Source organism: Podarcis pityusensis, assembly GCF_964106645.2.
Source record: "Podarcis pityusensis genome assembly, chromosome: 17".
In the NCBI taxonomy this organism is placed as follows: domain Eukaryota; kingdom Metazoa; phylum Chordata; class Lepidosauria; order Squamata; family Lacertidae; genus Podarcis; species Podarcis pityusensis.
The window spans coordinates 21,962,055-21,986,208 of NC_138042.1; the positions used below are offsets into that span (position 1 = coordinate 21,962,055).

Consider the following 24,154-nt stretch of genomic DNA (forward strand, 5'->3'; position numbering starts at 1 on the left):
GTTGAAAACTGCTGGCTCTTATTTTAGAATCCAGACTTCTCAAGTTAATTTGGCACAGGCATAAACCTAGATTTGTTTACTTCAGCACATTTATATAGAGACCATAAAGTTTTAGGGGTTTTTTTGTTTTTGTTTTAAAAATAAACCAATGAATAAATATTTCTGATTAAACATACACCACAATCACTAGATAAATAGGACTCCAGAGCAGCGACAGAAAAACACACACATGTAAACATTAAATATTGTTTGCTGCTGACAGCTGTGTGCTTACTGCATTTGTGTTTTGAATTTTTGATTCATTAAACAAATTTAGATGTGTGCATATCTATAATCTTCTTTTACTGGCTAGCATGCTTTAAAGAGATTTTTTTTGGGGGGGTATGAACATTCTCTAGCTCCCAGACAAGCTTTTCAACTCAACCTAGATAGCTAAGAAACATTATAAGTGCTTGTATACACTTGTTTACTTCACTCTGGTTTGTCCCCAGCTGATAAAAGCCAGCTGTGCCTGCCTCAGGACCACAGCCAGCCAAATAACAACTCTCCATGCCCTTGCCTCCTGCTTAATTAGGCTTACATTGGTTTTGAATGCTAACCTTCCAACCTTCCTTAGGCACTGTGCCTTGCAGATGGCCCATTAATCCTAGTCTCAGCCCTCTCATGCCTTAGTCCTCCACCAGGAGGCTGAGAGGGATATCCACCCAATGCCTAAGCCAATACCTACCTACATCTGGAATCAATGAAGTTGTGGTCAATTTTAGAACCCCAGAATGTTGCCTTATCCAGTTTGTTCAACTTCCTCTGGTTAGGCTTTGTTCCCTGGGGTGGTGTCAGGCAGTGGTGTAGCGTGGGGGGTGCAGGGGGGGCTGGCCGCACCGGGCACAACATCTGGGGGGGCGCTCGCACTCGCAGCTCTCTGCCCCCTGCTAAAATCCACGGGTTAGGGGGCACAAATTACTTGCCTTGCCCCGGGTGCTGACAACCCACACTACGCCACTGGTGTCAGGGACTGGGCTGATGGGAGGAGTGGTGGAGACTGCCACCCCAAGAACTTTCTAGTTAGGGGGTGGATGAAGGGATGAAGGCAGAATGGACCCAGGTTCGTGGTGGTGGCAGACAGGACACACCCCAGAAGAAAAAAAGAGCTGGGAAATAATGGGTAGTGAAGAACAAGAGTGAGATAGCTGGTACACTAGCCCTGAACAGAGACAGGAATCAGTTGCATTTGAAACAGTACTGCAGCCAGTTAACACAATGTCCCTAGAGAGTCTCATAGACCTTCCTCCTTCTCCTAGAACCAGGCATTTTATCCATGTCACAGAGCACAAAGCCAAACAGAAACAGAAGGATTCCATAAGCAGCCACTGTAGACAGCCAGGGTGGGGAGTGGGGTTCTGAAAGCTAGGAAGTTAGATGCCGGAGGGAGGAGGGAGCACTCTGGGCAACAGCGCAATCTCTGAGGGAGTACGTGCTGGGGTCGCTGTGTATTTCTGCTGAGGGGAAATGGTGATCTGACCACAACAAGGAGCTGATGTCAATATTCCTCACTTTCAGAACACTCCCTTCCTGCCCCATTTAGAAAACAAGGTCCATAGTGTGGCCTGCCACATGTGTTGTGGCATGTTGGGACAGCCCCATGGGACAGCCATGAAGTCCTGAGCCACCCAGAGCCATCACCATGCCATGGATGTTCAGGTCCCTCAAAACCAAATACAGTGATACCCCGGTTTTCAAACATAATCCATTCCGGAAGACCGTTGGAGTTCCAAAACCAAAAACTCAGTACGGAAGCCTCAATATGGAACACTGGATACAGAAGCTGCATGGCATGTTCAACTTCTGAGGCAAGTTCAAAAACTGAAGCATTTACTTCCGGGTTTACAGCGTTTGAAAACCGAAATGTTTGTCAACGGAGACATTCGAAAACCAAGGTACCACTGTAGTGAATTTTGAAATTTTATGTGGAGGATTTTTTGAACTGCACATAGTTATCTTGGTTTGTTATCTTGGTTTTTATGATGCCATTCTGAAAATTATCTCTGACTCCACAGTGCTTGCATCTATCTATCTATCTATCTATCTATCTATCTATCTATCTATCATCTATCGTGCTTGTGAAGACTAATTAACATTGTAAATTAAGTCTTAGATGCAGCTTCACATGTGTGAAATTTCCCTACCTTGAGTTGAGGCTGATCGATTCCTCCAAAGCTGGTGCCAACATCCTGTCAGTCAGATACTTAACTAGATTGTCAAAGGCCAGGAAATCAGTTGCCTTTTATCCCCACCTGGAAAAAAAGAGAGAGGTGTCAGTCACTTTTTATGGCCTCCCAAGCATAATAAGTCACTCGTTGTGTTATCTCTGACTGTCACATTAAAGAGTTCATTGAACTCTCTTGCGAAGAACTGATGAATATAGTATTCCGCTATGTGAGTTACTCCTGAATTATTAATACATAGCTATCTATAGAAGTGAATTAAACCATTTATCCCTTTTATTTTATTTAACTATAAATGTCAAGAAAATTGCAATTGTAAAGCTAAATTATGTTCAAACATAACTTAATTAACTTAATTACGTTTCATTTAAGGCATCACACAACTGAACAGTATTCCTGAACTGAGTACAAAATGTAAAACCCTGGGATATTTCTTTATTATACTGAATTAGAAAGCATATGTGCTACAGACAGAAAGCATAAAAGCAGCATTTGTATTACTATTTGCAAAAATATATTAGTTGAAAGCTGGATAAATGTTTTAATCACTGATTTTTGCAACCGTCTGGTTATAATTACACACAAAAAAAGCATCACAGAGGGTATTTCTTTAACAGACTTTTTGTGATCATACATTAGCCTTAAACAAGTTTTTACAACTCGTTATAAATAAAATATTAAGCAATCAGGCATAAAACTTGTTGAGAGTTTCTCTTCTGCTTATTTCACTGATGTCTCAAAAGCTGTATTTGCCTCAAAACAAGCTGCTATTGTCTAGGGTGCTTCCCAGCCGAGGGAATGCACATGGCAGATACTTAACTCTTTATTGTCAAAGATATCACAATTGCGTCTGAATACAGTCGTACCTTAGTTCTCAAATGCCTTGGTACTCGGACGTTTTGGTTCCCGAACGCCGAAAACCTGGAAGTAAGTGTTCTGGTTTTTGAACATTTTTTGGAAGCCGAACGTCCGATGCGGAACAGATTAAGTTCAAGAACCAAGGTATGACTATACCTACGCACACTAATCTAGTCTCTAGACAGCTGTTCCCAGGTCCCCGCTCTATGGAGCAGTTGAAGCAACAGGGGACAACTCCCCCTCCATCAGTTTATGTACCTTCCTCCAGCGGGCTGCAAACATGCAGCCAGAGCCTACACCTGTCTGGAAGCTTCCTCTGCTCATCCCTTTTCAATCCCCTCCTGTTTCAGGGAGACTGTTATGTACTGAGTTGAACAGGATCCAAAATACAGCAGTCTGATTGGTCCTAGAACAATAGGATTCAGAATGCAGCAGTCTGATTGGTCCTAGAACAATGCAGCAGTATGATTGGTCTGCAGGAGCCACCCAATCCAGCTCCAGATGGAAGTGAATCCACAACCTGATTGTCATGCTCTTTATTCAGTTCATAGTGGTGAGGAGGAATGAATGTTCCCCCAAAGTATCTGCTTTATATACATTATTTACACAATGAGCTGCATGTGATTGGCTAATTCCGGAATTCTCCTGTAGGCCAATCAGGTTGTGGATTCACTTCCATCTGGAGCTGGATTGGGTGGCTCCTGCAGACCAATCATACTGCTGCATTGTTCTAGGACCAATCAGACTGCTGCATTTTGGATACTATTCAACTCAGTACATAACAGAGACAGAAACAGGGGAGGATGGGGAAGCATGTGGCCCTTCACTTGCCTGACCTGCCTCTCTTGACCCATCCTCCAGCTCTGAAGCTTCCTCTGCCTCCATCTCTTGTCTCCTGGCTGGTGCAGTGGCCCACCGACCACTGCTCCCATCTCTCGAGTCAGACTCCAGCCCCCTCTTCCCCCAAACCAGTGCTAACTGGTCAGTGTTCTGCCAGTCCCTGACAGCTATATACAACCATATACAACCATTATTATGATCCATTGACAAGGAAACAAAGCAGAAAACATGAAATACAAAATCTTAATCTCAGTAGAACCAATTATTAATTATTGACACTGACAAGCTAGGAACTAACCATCCCAGCAGGCCTGGGAGATATGACAACAATTTAGAAAATGGCCACCTGTTTGGTAATATATTTATATGTTCCATCGAGGAAGATACTCAAAAGGGTCTCTAAGGATCAACCAGGAAATGTTCTAATAAGAGGACTAATTATATGTTCTCTAACTCCTTGATAAAATATATAGTAGATGAACACATGATATACTACTGCAACCTTTTAACAGCTACAAGGACAGCATCTAACCTTGAAGAGGACTTTGGCAAATCTGCGATCTAAGATTTTAGAGGTAAAACATTAAAACAGGCAAACAAAGCTTCTCTTCCACACTTGGGAAATGTAAGAAAATTTAGATATGGCATGTGTTTGCTACCAAGCCAGGGTTAGTGGCCATGATTTTCATGGCATATTAGCTGATGCATGTCAGATATGCATATTTTATTCTCTGTATAACCCTAGATTTGGTTTATATAAGGAATAATAATAATAATAATAATAATAATAATAATAATAATTTATTTATACCCCACCCATCTGGCTAGGTTTCCCCAGCCACTCTGGGTGGCTTCCAACAAAATATTAAAATACAATAGTCCTTCAGATATGAAAAGCTTCCCTAAACAGGGCTGCCTTCAGATGTTTCCTAAAAGTCTGGTAGTTGATTCTTCCTTTGACATCTGGTGGGAGGGCCCTCTGCCTGGTTCCCTGTAACCTCACTTCTCAGAAGGCCCTCGGTGCTGGATCTCAGTGTCTGGGCTGAATGATGGGGGTGGAGTTGCTGCTTCAGGTGTATACAGTGACAGGAGATATGAAGATCACTCTGCAATGCAATCTCCCCACAATTACACACTTTTCTATGTAAATACAAAAGTGTCAAGCCACACCTTAACACCTGCCTGCTTCTGCTTCTGCTTGTACTACCCCAGCTGCCAGCTCAAGTTACTGAACTCAGGAAGCTGAGCTAAAGTTTCTAGATTCGGAATGGACACTAATAGACCAATTTGTCTCCAAGCATAAAAAGAAGGAGTATGTAATCATAAAAATTAAATACACATCCATTTATATTGACATATACAACAGACCTTACCAAGATATTGCTTTGGTTTAAATAAAAACTACTTAAGCACCTCATCATCAGGTTCTCGGTTATTGTAAAATATAACCAACTTATTGTGAAACTTCCTACAAATTCAAATGGAGAACTTTAGGAATTAGGAAGACAGAAAGAAAATGTCATGCACTGGAAAAGGATAAGGGTATTTAAAAGGTTCTTATTTTTAGCAGTTGGCATTCAGTATGTGTACAGCTTGCTAAGGGAATCATAGGTGGTAACAAGGTCAGATAAGCAGAATGGTCAGTGATATATGTCTAGTCACTGAAGCATAATAACGAATCATTGGTCAAAAAGTCCCTACAGATTTGACAAGGCTATGACCTTCCAAGTAGTATTTAACTACCTGGGAAAATGACACAGAGTTACGGTAGATGTCTGGAGTGGTGCTTGTCTTGAAGAATGAACTATACCTGAGATCTCTTTCTTCCAATGAATGCTAATATGCCTATATTTCTGAGGTTAGAAAGATGTGGAAATATAGAACAACGAGGAGCTGCAACAAATTTGCTAATTATTGCTGTCTTGAATAATGTCATATAAACAGATTCGAACAATGCACACAGACCTCAAAGGACTCAGTATCCTGATTCATGTTGAGATCAAAATTTACATTGGCATGACAATTCCCATTGTCTCGATAGCCGCATGAAAATAACTTTTATGTTTTAAAAAACAGAAGCTTTTGTCTTATGAATAACTGGTTCAGAGGTACCTAAAGAGGAGAAAAAAATATTTACATATACTACCATGGGTGCTCGAATTATATATGCCCAGAAATGGAAAGAGGAAAGGGTTCCAATGAAGGAAGGTTAGCAACAAAAACCAATGGAGTATGCAGAAATGGCAAAACTTTCCAGAAGATTAAGAAACCAAGGAGAGGGATGTCTTAATAATGAATGGGAGAAATACATAAGAATTAGTGTCAGATGAAATCATTAGCAGGACTGACATAAAAATGTGCAATGAGAATAACCTAAACAGAATATAAAGGATAACCAGTAAATAGATTTGAATTAGATATGCAGTGGTAAAAGATATAAAATAAGTAACTGCAGGAAGGGGGGAGGGGGTGGATATTAAGATTTGGAGTTTGGATTACTTATGTAAATTTATTTTTGTTATAATAGAGCCACATGACCTTCTCGTATGAAAAATTATTTTGGGATACAGACCTAAGTCAACATGCAAGACTTCTAGGTTTGCTCATGAATAATTGTCTTATAAAAGCAGAAGGAAATGATGGGGAAATTCTATTTGTTGCACATTTGAATGAAAGTTTAAAAATAAAAACGTGAGAGCCAAATATTGCTTATTGTAATTCTAGCAAGAAACTTATATAAAACTGTTGCAAGCCAAAACTTTAACATGCATAATTTCATGAAAATATTTCAGTGAGTATTCAAAAAATGGAGAAGGGAAGGAATGGGTTAAATCCACTATTAGTCATACTCAGAGTAGATCCATGGAAATTAATATGCATGACTAATTTATGCTCATTAATTGCAATGAGTCTACTCTGAGTAGACTCTGAGTAGAACTTAGTTTGATACAGACCATTACATGCATTTTTCAGCACTGCCTTATTACGTTAGATTTAATGATTAAAAGGAAAAGAAAGCTTAAATGCTGACTTTACACTGCACATCATCCCCTATTTAATAATAAAGATTGGTAGCAATTCAAGTAAAATGTTTCCCTTGAGCTCATTTGCCTTTAATCCATTTAGCAAAACTTATAAAATGACATTTTAAATAGCCTCCTATGAAGAAAAGCTAAATGAGAAAGCAAAAAATGAGCTCCTGGGATCTTTCATGAATGTTCTGTTGATGATTTTCATTCCTCAAAGTGTTAGGTGATGAAGCTTTAATATACAGTTCATTCTTTCAACTGTAGAAGCATTTTAATATCCTATATGTAGAATTTATAACCTGAACTATCTTGTGGTGCAACAGCTGCTCTGGTAGAGAGAAAAGCTCTGCTCCCGCCTGCTTCTCAAAAGCCTCCCTAACACCTTTTCCCTCCCTACACTTTTTCCTTGGGTTCACTCCCACAAATATCAAGATGCCAGACGAATGAGTCATCGTGGGCAATCTCACACTTTCATGCTCCAAAAAAAAAAAAAAAAAGAAGAAAAAAAGAAGGCATAACACACAGCATTCCTCAACTGTACTGCATGGAGGCTTTCCCCACAGTGAATAAAGGAAGCCCAGCCCCAGAACCACAAGATCTTCTGCATCTGCCATTCCACTCTGTTACTATTGCACAACAGAGTGTATGAATTACACTCAATAACTTTTTGTATATTATAAGTGCATGTTATAAGTAGTGATGTATGGAAGTGAGAGCTGGACCATAAGGAAGGCTGATCGCCAAAGAATTGGTGCTTTTGAATTATGGTGCTGGAGGAGACTCTTGAGAGTCCCATAGACTGCAAGAAGATCAAACCTCTCCATTCTGAAGGAAATCAGCCCTGAGTGCTCACTGGAAGGACAGATCCTGAAGCTGAGGCTCCAAGACTTTGGCCACCTCATGAGAAGAGAAGACTCCCTGGAAAAGACCCTGATGTTGGGAAAGATGGAGGGCAGAAGGAGAAGGGGACAACAGAGGAAGAGATGGTTGGACAGTGTTCTCGAAGCTACAAACATGAGTCTGACCAAACTGCGGGAGGCAGTGGAAGACAGGAGTGCCTGGTGTGCTCTGGTTCATGGGGTCACGAACAGTCGGACACGACTGAATGACTAAACAACAAGAAGTGCATGTTGCATATCAACATTGCTTTGAGGATGAAAGCCCTTTTCAAAGCCTCACAAAGTAATTAAAATAGTCCCTATTTGAACCCAGCAAATGTTAAAATACTTCAGTTGGCAGGGCCGTAAACTCTGCACTACCGTATCTTTCAAACTAAACACAAGTTTATTGGGAATGTGTGCATATCATAGGAATAGATGTGATGTCTCACGTAGTGATCAACTGGTGACTCTTGCCCAGAATATGAAAGAGATTCCAAGGTAGACAGGGGTGGAGAAGGAGAGATAGGATAATGTTGTAAGTAAATAAGGGGTCTTTCTTTATTTACAGTATTGGCCCAAATATAAGCCACACCCGAATATAAGCTGCACCTTTAAAATTCAGGAAACTGAAAAACTGAAATGGTTGGTGCGTAAAAGTCAATTTTTGTAAGGTCACGAATTTAAGCCGCAGTTTAACTTTTCATGGTAGGAATTTGGGGGGGGGGGGAAATGTGGCTTATATTCAGGCCAATACAGTACTTGGTCTAGGGCAGGGATGAATAACCTATCCCTCTCCAGATATTGATGGACTTCAGCTCCTATCATCCTGATGCCTGGTCACATTGGCTGAGCCTGATGGGAGCTGGAATCCAACAACATCTGAAAAGCTACAGGTTCCAGATACCTGGTCTAGGGCAATGTATGAAGAACTGAGTCCCATAGACTGTGAAATAAGCAGACAATCATGTGTATATAATCTTTCACTGCAACAGGGGAATGGTCTCTTGTTCTCCTCATTTGGGAAAAACCTAATATACATTCTTTATGCATTCTCTTTTTTAAAAAAAACTGATGATAATGCTTAATTTTTGTCACTTCACTGATGTTTCCCAGCACACGTAACTGTGTCTGATATAAAATGGTAAAAATAGGAGAACCACGATATAAGATTGTGAAGTCGCAATATTTCACCTCCAGTAAAATTAATTAAGCAAATGTTTATGGCAAACAGGCACCACATTGCAAAAAAGAAAAGGAAAAAGAAAAGAAAATTGGCAATAAGGACAAAACAATGGCCAAGAAAGCAAAAAACCATGATATTTAATTTTGTTACCTTTTAATGTGATGCAAAATTTTGCACAAATACAATCAGAAAAAGAAAACTGGGATGCAAAGTGTTGGAGAATGGCAACTCATGACTCTGGTCTGCCTCATGGCATGGTTACGAACAGTGAATCATGTAAAAGCACATAGCCTGAATTCATCCTTAATGGAAGCCATTTACAATAATAATAATAATAATAATAGATAGATAGATAGATAGATAGATACACACTTACTTTGAAGTAAAATGCATTGAACTCATTTGGCTTTACTTCCATGAAAATATGCATAAGGCTGGACTTTTAATTTCATATATATGCGTGATTAATACCCGTTAACTTGTTTGAGCCATACTATCGGTTCAGAACATGAAACGGTGTGACTGAATATTCTGTGAAACTGGAAGAAAGTAATAAAAATTGGCAGAAAGTAATAAAACACACAGTAATAATTTGATAGTGCATTTTGTTTTGAGAACAAATAATTCATGTTCTGCTTAGTGATGCACAGCTTCACATCCTACAACCGCAAGCTCAAGTCACTAATAACGTCCTATTTATGTAAGTCAGGAGCTGGGCATTCACCTCATAGTCAGGCTTAAAATAAATTATTCTAATTTCCAACATGAAAATGCGTGCACGTTAATGCATATGGCAAGGAAACCACTGTAGACCCAAGAAAAGTGTTCAGACAGCTACTACAATAAAATGTAATTTTATTTCATCCTAGGCTGGCACAGAATCTTTTATTACACTCATAACAGTGAGCAAATTGCTCATAATTACTTATGAAGAGAAGAAAGAAAAAAGCAGATCCAGCAAGTCCCTTAACAACCTTAACCTGCAGCCCTGGGGCCAGATTCATACAGAGGAAGCAACAGAGCCTGTCACAGATAGTGCAGCAAAGTGAAGCAAAGGCAAATCCTTGCCAAACGGAGGAAAAAATACAAGGAAATGCGAGAGAAAAGGAAGAAGCACAAATATTTCATTTGGAGTATTGCAACACTTTGCCTTGAAATAATAGATATTTAGTGTTTTATCCAGATTTCTAACCCACCCTACTTGACAGAATCCAGAGAGAGAACATCTACATCTACAAATTGAAACACCGTCTTGCCAGAAGATAGAACTAACACATTCATTTCAAGTCATCGTATTTTACTCGAATTATAAGACTGCATCAAGGCTGAGTCATCTGAATTGCATTCTGCACTATAGCAATAAATTAGGAGCAGGAGGTTCGAAAGGTCTAGGAAACATAAGTTTGAGGGTGGTCCATGTTAAACTGGTGGTAGAAAGGATAAGAAGTGGCTTGCTTTGAATGAGTTAAGCATTTGGCAGCAGGTAGTTTGCTTTTTTCTTCTGAAGACTTTGCTGCAGTGTTGTTGTTGTTGTTGTCGTCCCCCCCCCCCCGGAAAAGTCATTTCCAATTCATCATTCTATGTAGATGCTTTTGTTTCCGGGTGGTCAAGAAAGGGGGGTTGCTGACTAGACTGCAATTGTTATAGACTAGTCCATTTTATCCAGAACAGGCCTTTTGAGGAGTGAACACACCACCACCGCTTCAAGGGCAGCCAGCAGCACTCTGTCATCATCATCATTTTATTTGTATGCCGCCTTTCCATAGTTGAAATGATACTCAAAAAGTCCAATGTACATCTCTAACAAGGATAGTTTGGAGCCAGTGCTGCTAATATGATTTACATGCCCTGAAAATGGGGGAGTAAATAAGCTAGGACTCTCATCTCCAGAGTGCATGTAAGAACTGTCATGAGATTTCAAGAACAAGAAACAGTGTCTAACAGGTGTTTGTCACTTTTGGATTATTACTGTAATATATGTCATACCTCCACATCTACAGACCAAGCACCCAGAAATGTTAGGAGCTGAAGAAAAGAGAGGTCAAGAAGCTATAGGATACCAACCAATTCTCCAGTTTTTCAAAACAGAAAGGGCCTTTCATGGAATGGTGGGAGCAAGGAAAAGGACCCCTCTTGCCAGTTTCTACCTTGTGAAATGCTGCTTGGGCACTGACCACAAGAGAAAATATTATTTGAATGTGGTTATAGTGGGGAATCACTTCTATGTAGTGTTTTAAGTGTTTTGTTGGAAATGCTGATGTTACACTTTGGAGATGTCATTCAATATTATGGGATGGGAAGAGAGGACATAGTGGGATTTTACTCTGTGGTGCCCAGAAAATGATTCAGTCAGTTGGCTTTATGAGAAAACACTGGATTTTGATTATGGAAGAAATGAATATCTAAAGATGAGAGGGTCATGACCCTTGGCCAGAATGAGTTTTGAGATTTAAAAGGAAAAGGTTTTAATTTATAAAATTCTTAGCAAAATGTATGGAACAACCCCCTGCTGAATCCCTAGCTAATCCTTGGTGAGGCACATCACCAGACAGAATAATCTCCCTAGGGCCTTACTGCCAAGGGAATTGTGTGCAATATTAAAACAAGTAATCGGACTGAAGATCATCCTAGGACACAATCCTTTTTGTGATCTCTGAAAGAGTCGGTAATGGAAAAGAAACGGCAAAATAACATAAAATGCACAAAATGTCTGTCATATGTTTATATTCTCTACTGTCTTCAGCAGATGAGGTTGTTAAAGTACACTTTCTTTTCTGAGAAGCTGCTTTATACCTGGGGTCAAACTATTGGTCCACCTGGTCAGCCTGGGATTGCCTTCTCTGCTTGGCAATGGATCCCAGAGGGGGCTTTCCCATCACCTGCTGGCCTGATCCCTCAAATCAGAAATGCTAGGGACTGAATCAGAGGTGCCAACTTCCAAGGAAGAATGAGGGACTTGCCAAGATGATGCCACGTGGGACATTAGGGAGGAAGAGCCATGGGCAGAGCCGAAAGTGGCAGCAGTGTAGCTACAATGGCCAGCAGCTCCTCCTGCTCCTCCTGTCACCATCACTGGTGGAGGTGCTGCTTCGACCCGCCTTCCCCTGTGCAGTGGCAGGAATCCATTGAAGCCATGCTATGCTCTGTTCTGCTCTTGGCCTCCTCCTCCCCCTTTGAGCATTGGGGAGAAGGCAAAATGGCCCATCCGCTATGTCATGAGACTCCCAGACTGAAGCTGGGACCTTCTGGTTGCAAACAATATGCTCTTATCAGTGAACTACAGGGACTTCTGACTCCCTTCTCTTAAAGAAAGGCAATTAAACATGCCAGTAGCTAACAAATATAAAACTTAGCTAGGAACAGAGGCTGATTCCACCATAAGTGACATTTAGGCAAGAAATTGTCTGATCACTAGAATTAAAAAGCATAGAGATTTATTTCCCCTGTATTAGAAGCTACCACTGATCACCTTACACAGATGGCTTCTATGAAAATTGTCAAAGCCTGACATGTTGAGATGAATGTAGCTGAATTCATAGTTTTGAGTTATTTAAGAGAAAGCGTGTTCTCCTTCATGGAGAGCACGTGTTGCGGTGGGGTCTTGCAAGTCATCCCTCTGTTGTCGGCCGGGTATGATTGGATGGCCACGGAAGTGATTGGGCTCTCTGGAGTTGTTGGGGAGATTTCGATGTTGCCAATTTTGATTGACAGCCTAGAGGCTATACATTCCCTGCGCACAGCGTTGAGCTTCCTCTTTTCACTGGGCGCATCGGATCACCCGCCCATTCTTCCTAACTTTAGGGTTTGTTCACGTTTGACCTTGCTATGCCTGTCATGGGGTCATCTGCTTTGGGGGCAGGGGCCTGGTAGGAATTTTGTCCATTTGGCTGATTGGCTGGGGCCATTTGGTTTTTGCCTACTGCGTGGCAAATTGTCACAACTTGTAAGGTTGTGGTTAGGCATTGTTTAAAATTGGTTAATGGAGGGGTATGGATTGGCTGTGCCTGCCTCTCCAACGCTGCTGCTGCAAGGGTATTCCATTAAAGGAATCCAGGAGCTCGTCATGCTCTTGTCCGAACCCCTGTCAAGAGCCCCTGGGAGCATTCGGGGAGATGGGAGGATCTGGCACCCAGCTCCATTCTCTCCCCAAAATGTTTTCCCTTACTGACGTTCGCAGGCTTGCGGATGTCAGTTCTGTACCTGGGCGGGGACAGATAGTCGCAACCGATGCCTAAGCAACCACTCACATTTTGTATTTTAATAAAGTTGTGGCCAAAATTATGCCAAAAAACCTTAAACAAAATTTCTGTGTGAAGTGTGATTTATTTGAGGGATGGCTTGGGGACCTCAACACGCAATACATCTTTGCTTACAAATTATTTGCTCTGCAAGCTGCCTTGCTGCACAAACTGATTCAAGAAATAGATGGGGGGTGGGAAAGGGATGGTTTAGAAAATATATCCTCCCACATTTCTAAATTATGGCCTATAATTTAATTGTACAACCTTCTGTATGGATAGAGGAATACTGCTAGACTTTGATAGGAGGGAGGAAAAAAGAAATTGCATGCTAATCCTGATTTATGATATAAAAAAATGGAATAAATCCCTTTTTGTTGAATATAAAGTGGTTTGAGACTAGAGCCCAGAGGAATATTTGATTCTTCCAGTTTTATGCAATGAAGCAGATTTGAACTGTACTTAACAAGCAGAGATGCATTTAAATTGCTTTTGGGGAAAATCATTTTGATCTCTTTATTATATATAAAATATAATGTGTTCAGCAATGGCATGTTTTAAGAACATAATGTTCAACACAGAAGGCTGGGTTTTGTGTTACCTAAGACATAGCTCTAATACGCAACAGTTAAGCCCAGAGGCAAGTACGTATTGTGAGATTCGATTTACTGTAACACAGAACAGCTCTATTCTTGAATATCAGTGTTGTCAGCACTTGCTCTGTGATTACCTAAGCAGAAAGTCTCTGCAAAACAGCATTGCTGTGTGACTATTTGTGACATTTCAGCTTTTACATTTGGAGACTGTGATATTCTGCATTTAGGAATCTATATTTCACAGCTTATAAGAAATGCACACGTAGAGTCCCAAATGAGTAAGCGTTCATTTTGTCTGTTATAAATCACCTCTAAAATTCAGTATCTATGATAGCTTCCAATGGTGCAGGTTTCCTTTAACTGCCAGGTTCAATCATCAGTACTACAATCAAGAGCCAAATCAATGATAATTAAACAATCCATGCAAAAACGTTCTAAAAACTTGGCCTGTTATTCCGCACAGCTGCTACATACATTTAAACAGATGTGGTCATGCTTTCCGAGGCAAAAATCTTCCCCATTTTTTTATTTTACTTTTTACCAAAGTTTTTTTTTTTAAAAGAAATCTTTTACATTCAAGTTTTATATATATATCTCCGACAACAGATTTGTCTTAATAGACAGATCATTCATCTGATGACAATGAGCACTTTGTCATCTGTGCAGATAAGTAAAGGAAAATGTGTCAGCAGAAGAAGCTTCCATAACCAGTAATTTGTGTTCTCAACACAAAGGACAAATTCACACAAACAACTTACCATAACATTTAAAAAAAAAAAAAAAATCACAGGGGAAAACAACAGCCTGTCAAACCGAAACGTTTAATGCTTTTAATTAGCATTTTCTCTCCAGAGTTAAAAATAAAAATAAAAATGGACCCATTCATACAGTTTGTACTTTGAGGCTCTAGGATTCAATTTATGCAAGATGCATATTCAATACATAGGGTGGTATTCAACACTAGTCCAACTCAAGAGCAGACCCACTGAAGTTAATGGATGTGACTAATTTAGATTCATCAGAGTTGGCCCCACCGTTAGGCAAGGTGAGGTGGCTGCCTTGTACAGAACAAGCCCCACAGGCGGCAAGACCATGGGTGCCCCAGCTGCCCCACCACCACCGGTGCTGATTTTGGGCAAGATTTCCCAGAGCTCACAAGATCATATGCAATTTGGGGCAAGATCTCACCCAAAAATGGTGTGATCTTGCCTGAAATCGGGACTGATTGTGGTGATGCCTCTCCACCATTGCAGAGGCACCACCTTTCTACCTTCACCTGGTTTAGCCGGTCAGTCTAAGCCGTTCCCAGGATATGGCCACTGTCACATGCTGGCAGCTTCTAGGAGCTATGACTGAGAGTTGAGAGCAGTGTGGGGACCAAAGATGGACAAACTATTCCATTTATGTTTATGAATGGCTTTGGGTGTTGTTGTTTTTTGCTTGTTTTTTAATTTTTTTAATTTAAATTATTTTTGCATTGGATTTTATTTATATTGTAAGCTGCTTTGAGTGTAAACGTAAAGGTACCCCTGACCGTTAGGTCCAGTCGTGGACGACTCTGGGGTTGCGCGCTCATCTCGCTCTATAGGCCGAGGGAGCCGGCGTTTGTCCATAGACAGCTTCCGGGTCAAGTGGCCAGCATGACTAAGCCGCTTCTGGTGAACTAGAGCAGCGCACGGAAACACTGTTTACCTTCCCGCCGGAGCGGTACCTATTTATCTACTTGCACTTTGACATGCTTTTGAACTGCTAGGTTGGCAGGAGCAGGGACCAAACAACGGGCGCTCACCCCATCGTGGGGATTCAAACTGCTGACCTTCTGATCGGCAAGCCCTAGGCTCTGTGGTTTAGACCACAGCACCACCCGCGTCACTTTTGCTTTGAGTTTACTTTTCATTTTAAAAAGCAACTAATAAGTGCAATAACAATAATCTCCTTTGAAGTGTTTTCACCACCAATTAAGTTTATTGGTGCTGTGCGTGCAGGCCTTTAAAGGCAGTACCTATTAATTTATGATAAGCTGATTATTGGGTACAGGGAGCCACATTGAGGGGGAAATGCTCCATTTTTAGTTTGTGTTGAGAGTGCTTCCTTCAGCTGAACTATTTCCTGACGTACAATTTATCTTACGAAAATACTCCTGAAGCTGCTATTGACCCTGGTAGTGATTTTGGCTAAGCAATTAAGTCTTTAAACTATGGTAGGTGTGTATAAGAAGAAATTTCTACAACTGCTACTTGTCATGTAGTGGTTAGAAAAATTCTCACTTCTACACAACAGCCCTCTTTACATCCTATGTCCAACACAGACAGGTAAAATAATTTGAGGTGAGTTTCTCTTTGATGAATCTCTGAAAAACATTCATGCAAATACAGTTTGCCACAGAGATTTCTGCTTGGATGCATTTCAGAAAGGAAGTCAGCAGAAAATCCTAAGGAACTGAAAACACTGGCAGGTTTAGGGAATTTTTAATTGTATTTAGTTGAGGCAAAACACTAATGGCAACAAAGGTTTGCCTACCAGTCTACTGATTACCATATTCATCCACTGTTTTTCTTTTCATGTACCCTACACATGTTGCCAGAAACACACTCATCAAGTGTTGCCAAAAGCATCGAGAGCATCCTAAGATGTCCTTCATTTGAAACGGCATTCTATTAAACTTGCTGCTGAGCAAGAATCCAGATTGTCAGCAATGAAGGATTCACTGAATGCTAAATCTTGATTGCGAATAATAATAAGCCATTAACTAAAGAATGGTGATCTAAGAACAATGTTGTTTAGTCGTTTAGTCGTGTCCGACTCTTCGTGACCCCATGGACCAGAGCACGCCAGGCACTCCTATCTTCCACTGCCTCCCAAACAATAGTCTGGATTTCTTTCCTTGTCCTTAATTTAAAGCTCTATAAAGACAACCCATTGCTTTTATACTTTATACTGAGGACCGGCTGATACTTCAAGCAACACAACATGGAGGTTTTCCCCATATTGAATTCCTTTTGTTTGAATGAACATGCTAAGCAGAGAAGATTAATTTTGCCTCCACACCCAGAAAGAAGCCTCATGAGAAAAACAATGGGTTGATGTCTATATTTATTAAAATATAACTACTTGGAGGAACTACATACCAATTAGCCAAATAACCTAGATAGTACTGGCAGGTGAGGTTTTGAAAACAACTATTTAAGAAATTATTCCTCCAGAACCAAGGGTATGTTAGTTAGTCAGTCAGTCAGTCAGTTAGTCAGTTAGTTAGTTGGTTAATTCTATCCTGGCCATCATCCGAAGATCACGTAGAGCTTTACGATATAAAAAACAAAAAATGCATAATATTGTAACAAACAAAAACAATTATACTCCCTCCACCACCATCACACAGTTTGAAAGACCATAGATTGTTCAATTAGCCAAAGGTCTGGGAAGAGGACTGTTTTGCCTGGTGCCTAAAGTTATGTAATGAAGGTGCCCGGCGAGCCTTCCTGGGGAGAACATTCCACAAAGGGGAGCCACTGCAGAAAGGGCCTCTTCTCGTGTTGCCACCTTCCAGACCTCTTGTGGAGGAGGCACATGAAGAGGGGCCTCAGATTATGATTGCAGGGTCCAGGTTGGTTTACATGGGGAGAGGTGCTCCTTGAGATATTGAACCCTACACTGAAGGCTCCGTGGGGCCAAAGAGCACTCCCGAAGCATCACTCTCTTGAAATGACCATCCCAGTAAGACCGGAACCACCACAAAGCAGTGCCAACCACCCCTAACTCGGACAGCCACTGCAGAAGAATACACTTGTGACATCACCTCTACCCTCTTCCTTCAGGAGTGGAAACTCCTGAGTTGTCTTTTAGGAAGAGAGGGACTGGAGGGAAACACCCCTACCTCCACCCTGGAAGAAGATGAATGACATTATTACACTCCCACGTCAGTATAGATTTGTGAAGTTGTGTTGAATTTTGCTTGCTTTGGATACACCAGATGGACAACAGGCTATAAGGAAACAAATAAGGTTCTCTGCACTGCAAAATATTTCTAAGATTTGTGCATAATTAAATAAATATATGTTTTTTATCCTAAGTGGCTAAAAATAGCATCAAAAAATGTAAATGTGCTAAAACTACAACAATTTTTATCTAATTGCTCCTAACTTACATTTTACTTTTCATGTGCACTTAATGACCTGTATTAATAATGCATGGAATAGCTATTTCCTACATAAGATTTTTCTTCAGTGTAACAACTGCTAACTGAAAGATGAAAACTGGTCCACCAAACCCTTTTTGTTCACAATTTCACAACAGAAGTGTTCTTTTCTGTAATGGATAACAAAATACCACAAGCTAACTCTAGAGTAACATTAACCTGACACATTTGCAATAACAGCATTTCATTGTAAATATGTCAACAGTTATTTCTTACAAGAGATGTCAACAGCAGACAACAATAATAATCTGTCTTTGAAAGCCTCCTTCCATTCTTTCTTTTAATTACAGAATATTATTTGCCATCCAGATTTTACCATTATAAGCCCCGTTCTGTACCAATAAGCACAGGAAGCCTTTGCACAGCAGTGCTGTGGCCCATGGATCGCAACAAAATACTGGGCAAGGTTTTGCCCAGTATCTTCTCTGTGTGATAGGCTCCTGGGAAAAAGCTGTCCCATGAGCCCTTGCTGAAAAGGGGAGGAAAAAGCCTATATAAGGCTGCTTTCCCTGGATCTCACAGCCATTTTGCTTTGAGAACTTCCCGCCCACTGGTCCTCAGGTTAGATCCGTCACTGAGCAATTTTGTATCACTGGTTGACAGGGCCTGATAGGCACTTGGTTGGGATTTTTTTCTTTTTGCCTTTCCCTCAGTGAAATTATGACTTTGTTTTGTTAGGTGGAAGAACATTGTCTGAGGGTGGAAATGGCATTGGACAGGATCAACATAGTGAAGGGTAACCCCCATAAGGGGTTTGAGAGGAGGATTGACCACAGCAAATCCAAGCGTGGGTTCTGGATCCGCCTGGTTGGAATCTGCACCCTGGTCCCCCAGTGAGACTTGCTTGACTTGCACCATGGCAAAGTTCAACACTGGCCGACTCCCGTCATACAGGTTTTGAGCGAATTCATTTCATCAACATGGGGCTTGTGGAATGATGAGCTGATTCTGGGACCCAATGCAATGCCAGCCCTTGCCCTGCCTGCTGCTGTCAATAAAGATTTGGTCTGATTTTATTCCATCACTGTTGTGCAGTCTGGTAATTTTGCTGCTCTCATCGATCACATAATGTGCCCATGATTACTAACAACCTAAAGAATAAAAAAAACTATTACAGTGGTACCTTGATTTACGAACACCTCAGGTTACAAATCCTTCAGGTTACAAACTCCGCTAACCTGGAAGAGTTACCTCGAGTTGAGAACTTTGCCCCAGGATGAGAACGGAAATTGTGTGCCAGCAGCGCAGGGGCAGCAAGAGGCCCCATTAGTGAAAGCATGGCTCTAGTTAAAAACAGTTTCAGGTTAAGAACGGACCTCCAGAACTAATTAAGTTCGTAACTAGAGGTAACACTGTATTTGTTTCACAGTAATCCATTTAGATGGGATGCGGGTGGCATTGTGGGTTAAACCACAGAGCCTAGGACTTGCCAATCAGAAGGTCGGCAGTTTGAATCCCCATGACGGGGTGAGCTCCCGTTGCTCAGTCCCTGCTCTTGCCAACCTAGCAGTTTGAAAGCACATCAAAGTGCAAGTAGATAAATAGGTACCGTTCCGGCGGGAAGATAAATGGCGTTTCCGTGCACTGCTCTGGTTCGCCAGAAGCAGCTTAGTCATGCTGGCCACATGACCCGGAAGCTGTACTGGCTCCCTTGGCCAATAAAGCGAGATGAGCGCCGCAACCCCAGAGTCAGTCACGACTGGACCGAATGGTCAGGGGTCCCTTTACCTTTACCTTTAATCCATTTAGAACACATAATGTACATTGCACTTCATAAATAAATACTAAATGTGTGCAACCACTCAGTGTTGGCAGTCAAACAATGAAGGAAATCGGGGTGATCTTGAGTAATTTTATCCCTGCATGAATCAGATCATGTCAATACCCTCCCACAAAACCTCTGTTCATTCTCTAGGTGGTATTAGGGACAGTCTCAGCTTGTAATGCCAATTTGGAGATCATATCCTTCCAATAATTAAAAGAAAATGCCAGGAATCGTACTGGTTGGTGTGCAGCCACCATTAAAAAATCAGAACAAAACATAACCCATACATGCATGAATCCACTCTGCCGCCTCTTAATTATTATAAAGTAAGAAACAGTATGGGATAAAATCACATTCTCCACTCCTGAAAATATGAAACTAATGTGGATTTAGGAATTTTATTTGACCCAATAAAGGAAATTGCTCTAATATGTGTTATACAGGAAAGTGAGGTGTTTTTTTTTTTACTTTCCCCACAAAAGTTCATAGATATGCAATTTGGCAGGCTTATTTTACCCTGGAGGGGTTTCTGTGCCATCAGTTCCACCTGCATCTGCCAAACGGGGAAAAAGTTGCAGCTGTTTTTAGACTCCCCATAATAGTGAATGGGGAATACAGTGTGGCTCAGAACCCAAATAACAGACCGAGCATGGAGTGACCCCGGGAATCTATTGCATTTTTTAAAAGCACAGATGCAAGGAGAATATTGGGGCTCATGTACATCCTAAGTAAGTATGAATCGCTAGTATCTTCATGGCATAGGTTACAATTATTTATTGTTTTCTAATTATGATTGAGGCATGTGGATTTGAATGTTAATATGAAAACTGTAAAATATATGAGTGAGGTGTCAGAAATAGATGAATCTGTCTACTTCTGGAAGGGATGTAGATCTGTTTCAAATTAAGTCTGAATGCTGAAGCATTGTAGGTAACTTTGGAAGTAACTAGATATTCTCCAAAGTGAAATGTGCCATCTTTGAATGGCCCACATTGAAGAAAACTGGTCCTTAACATTTGGACCCACTTCAAAGCTTTGTAGCTTATTGAAGCAGCTGTCAAATACCCTATGTATGCCTCCAGAGCAATCTCTAGTCAAAGTATCAACACAAGCAGAGTCTGCTCTGAAGATGGACACTAGAGATTTTACAAGCACCCTGATATATGTGCCTTCAGAGCCTTTATCCCCCACCCCCGTACAAGCAAGTGGATACCGCAGTAAACGTGTTTCTAAACTTATTTTCTCCCTGAAAAATACTCATTTAAAAACCTTTTAGAATGCATTTTTTGAGCCAAGAACTCCTTCAGAACATCTGGGAAGTGTGAAATCTGGCAGATAACCAAGTTCTTTTCCACACATTAGCCTAGGCGGAGTGGATCAATTCAGTTCAAACTGAAATTTGCACATATCACATTCTTCAAACATTCCTAGGAGCAGCAGTCCCATTCATTTCTGCCTTAAAGCAAACTCACTGGGTCAAAATGCACCGGCCCCAACTGTATTGAAATCTATGTGTGAGCAGCTGTTTATGTGCAATCCACCACTGTCCTAAGTCCCAATCATGAAGAGGTCAACACGCGGGGAACTACTCATATATAGGTTTATTCACTGCAGACAATCTACTCCGGTACTGAGATTTTTGAGAGCAAGACCATAAGAACCGGCACCATCATTTTAATGGAGCTTTTCTGCTCTTTCAAGTGACAGAAATGAGACCTTAGCAATACACTGAATACAACTCTAACTTCTGAATAGATATGGTTTTTGTTGTAGCGATAGGTCTTACATTAAAAGTATGGGGCACAATTTAACAGTGCTGGTATTAGGCATTTCCACACACAAAGCAAGACAGAAAGCCATCCTCATTTGTGAATTCTATTTTTCTTTTAAAGAACACAGAAAGGCAGAGAAATAAATAGAATCTCTTATCCAAAGTGATAGTTTTGGATATGCATTATGGTACAGCCAGGCCTGATCCAACAACAGAATTGTTTCTTTTGCAAATTTGACTGATAAAGACCACAATATGTCCCTGTCAGAGCTCAATGATTTCAGTGGGTCTCACACAGTAGAAAAGTTCAGGCAGATTGTACCAAAGCAGTTCTTCACAAGCCACCCTCCCCCGCCCCTTATATAAAAGTCACTTTTGCAGCACAGTCAAAAATCAAAATATATCAGCCTATTTCCCAAAGGCATGAGTTAATTAAAACAGAAGATAAAGTAGACACATACAGTATTTCAGTATTGTAGCTGAATCTTGCCAATATTCTGTTATTGACCTATTTGTGTAAATTGGGTAGTGGATTTAATTTGTCACCTACCTTTGAAAAATTGGCAGGTGCAAAACAAGAAATACATTGAATAATGTCTTGGTCCATGGTTCTAATTTCTAGCTCTCTTTTTTTAAAGAGGCATTTGTTGTTTGGTTCGAACAAAAGATTTAAAAGTTTTAATTAAGAGTGTGCAAGTCTTCCTTTATTTTACCTCTAAAGAGTTTCTTCACGTTCCAGACCAAAGTGTGAAAAGAACACAAAACACAAAAATGTGCAAATCTCTCAAATATGCTCCAGATGCAGAAGTATCTCTGGTTTATTCCTATGTGTCTGTAACTCTTCATTTCTGCTGAAACAGTGGGAGATGTTTGGGGTTATGCTGTACTCTTGTATGTTATCTCAAGGTCAATGAGCAAAGAGGATATATCTGGATATATCTGTAATTCAGTGAACTGCCTGCTTATGCCTACTTTCATTTTCTACTCTTTTTTTATTGGGTTTTATAAACAAGAATAATGCTATACAAATAAATACACCAAGTTTTCTCATGTCATTTGTATATCACAAAAATAGCATAATAAATGCGGGAGAATATCTACATCATATCATTATTAGTGGTCAATGTATAAGTTCTTGGTTCATGAATTGGTTTAAACAATGAGGAGGAGGAGGAGGAAGAGGGGGAGGGGGAATGGTGAATGGGGTGGGGTGGTTATGCTTCTATTATTCTACTTAGGGAGTGGGGTGTCAGCATTACTTGTATGGGTTCTCTTACTATTCTCTCATTTTCTGCTCTTCATGTCTTCTGAGTTTGTTTCAACTGTACATTTATTCTGTTGGGAAAAAGCACCAAGGCAAAAGCCAGCTCCAGATGGCTGGAATGCAAAACAGGATGTTATGTTTTGCAGATGTACTGTTGGAGAAAAGGTGGAGCCTATTCTCTGTACTGAGCACCGGATGTTAGCTCAGTGTGTCATCTGACCTGTACTGGAAGTACAGGGGAGGAGTGGTGACTCTTCTGATGGAGACTGAAGGGTGCAGTCGCATTTCTATGTACTGCTGAGTGACAGGAATAAAACATGTAAATAGGACTCCTGTCTGTCTCATTTCCCCTCCCTGGGGAGAATGCAGGGAGGGAGAGAAGCAGAGAAGCAGAGGGTGTGTTTTCCTCACATCTAATGAGGGAAATCGCCGGTTTATGACCTAGCCTGCCGGGAGACGCAGCGGAGAGGTCATCAAGTATCTCACTCAGTTGCCCGGGGGAGGCCAGTTTACCTCTGACTGTGAGCTGAGATACTAACATATTCCTGAGGTTTTGTTGTTGTAACGAAGCTTAATCCAGGGGTAAGCAACCTAAGGCCCACGGGCTGGATGCGGCCCAATCACCTTCTAAATCCAGCCCGCGGACAGTACGGAAATCAGCATGTTTTGACATGAGTAGAATGTGTGCTTTTATTTAAAATGCATCTCTGGGTTATTTGTGGGGCATAGTAATTCGTTCATTTCCCTCCCAAAATATAGTCCGGCCCCCCACATGGTCTGAGGGACGGTGGACCGGCCCACGACTGAAAAAGGTTGCTGACCCCCTGGCTTAATCCTTAGTGAAGTTCTCTTTGCTAATGAGCTTTCGACTCTGCGTGATTCACTGGAACCAGATGCATCCACTCCACCAAGCTTCTGCTACTCCGCTCTTCAACAAGACAAGGAGCACCTTGGGACTTGAGGCCAAATATTGTCACCCACTGGGGTAGAAGGTCCCTTTTCGTGGAGTGGCAAGGAGCCTTGGAGTAGGGGCGGCTTGTTTAGCTTTCTCAAAAGATTAGGCTGAGCACAGCCCTTTTCACCTTGCTACAACAAGGGTCATGTTTGCCCCCAGTCTTGCTCATGGGCATTCAAGGAGTGATGTTCACCTTTACAAGCACATGTTTGCAGTGCTCCTTGCTTTACTATGAAGAATGCATATAGTGATTATGAATTTGTTCCCATGGTTATGTCTCATGCAGTAACAAAATAGAGAACTAGAAGCAAAAAGAGCATTTAAAAGGAGCATTTTATTATTATTATTACCGTTATC

General features: G+C 41.0%; 1 long non-coding RNA gene across 3 annotated transcripts in view; it reads right to left on the minus strand.

Annotated features, from left to right (window-relative positions):
• Positions 1-2,164: 2,164 nt before the first annotated feature.
• LOC308466799 overlaps positions 2,165-24,154 on the minus strand; it is a 312,020-nt gene continuing 290,030 nt past the window's right edge. For all 3 annotated transcript variants that reach the window (XR_013980952.1, XR_013980953.1, XR_013980954.1), the window contains one exon: positions 2,165-2,291. This is a non-coding gene — a long non-coding RNA (uncharacterized lncRNA). The remainder of the gene's footprint in view (positions 2,292-24,154) is intronic.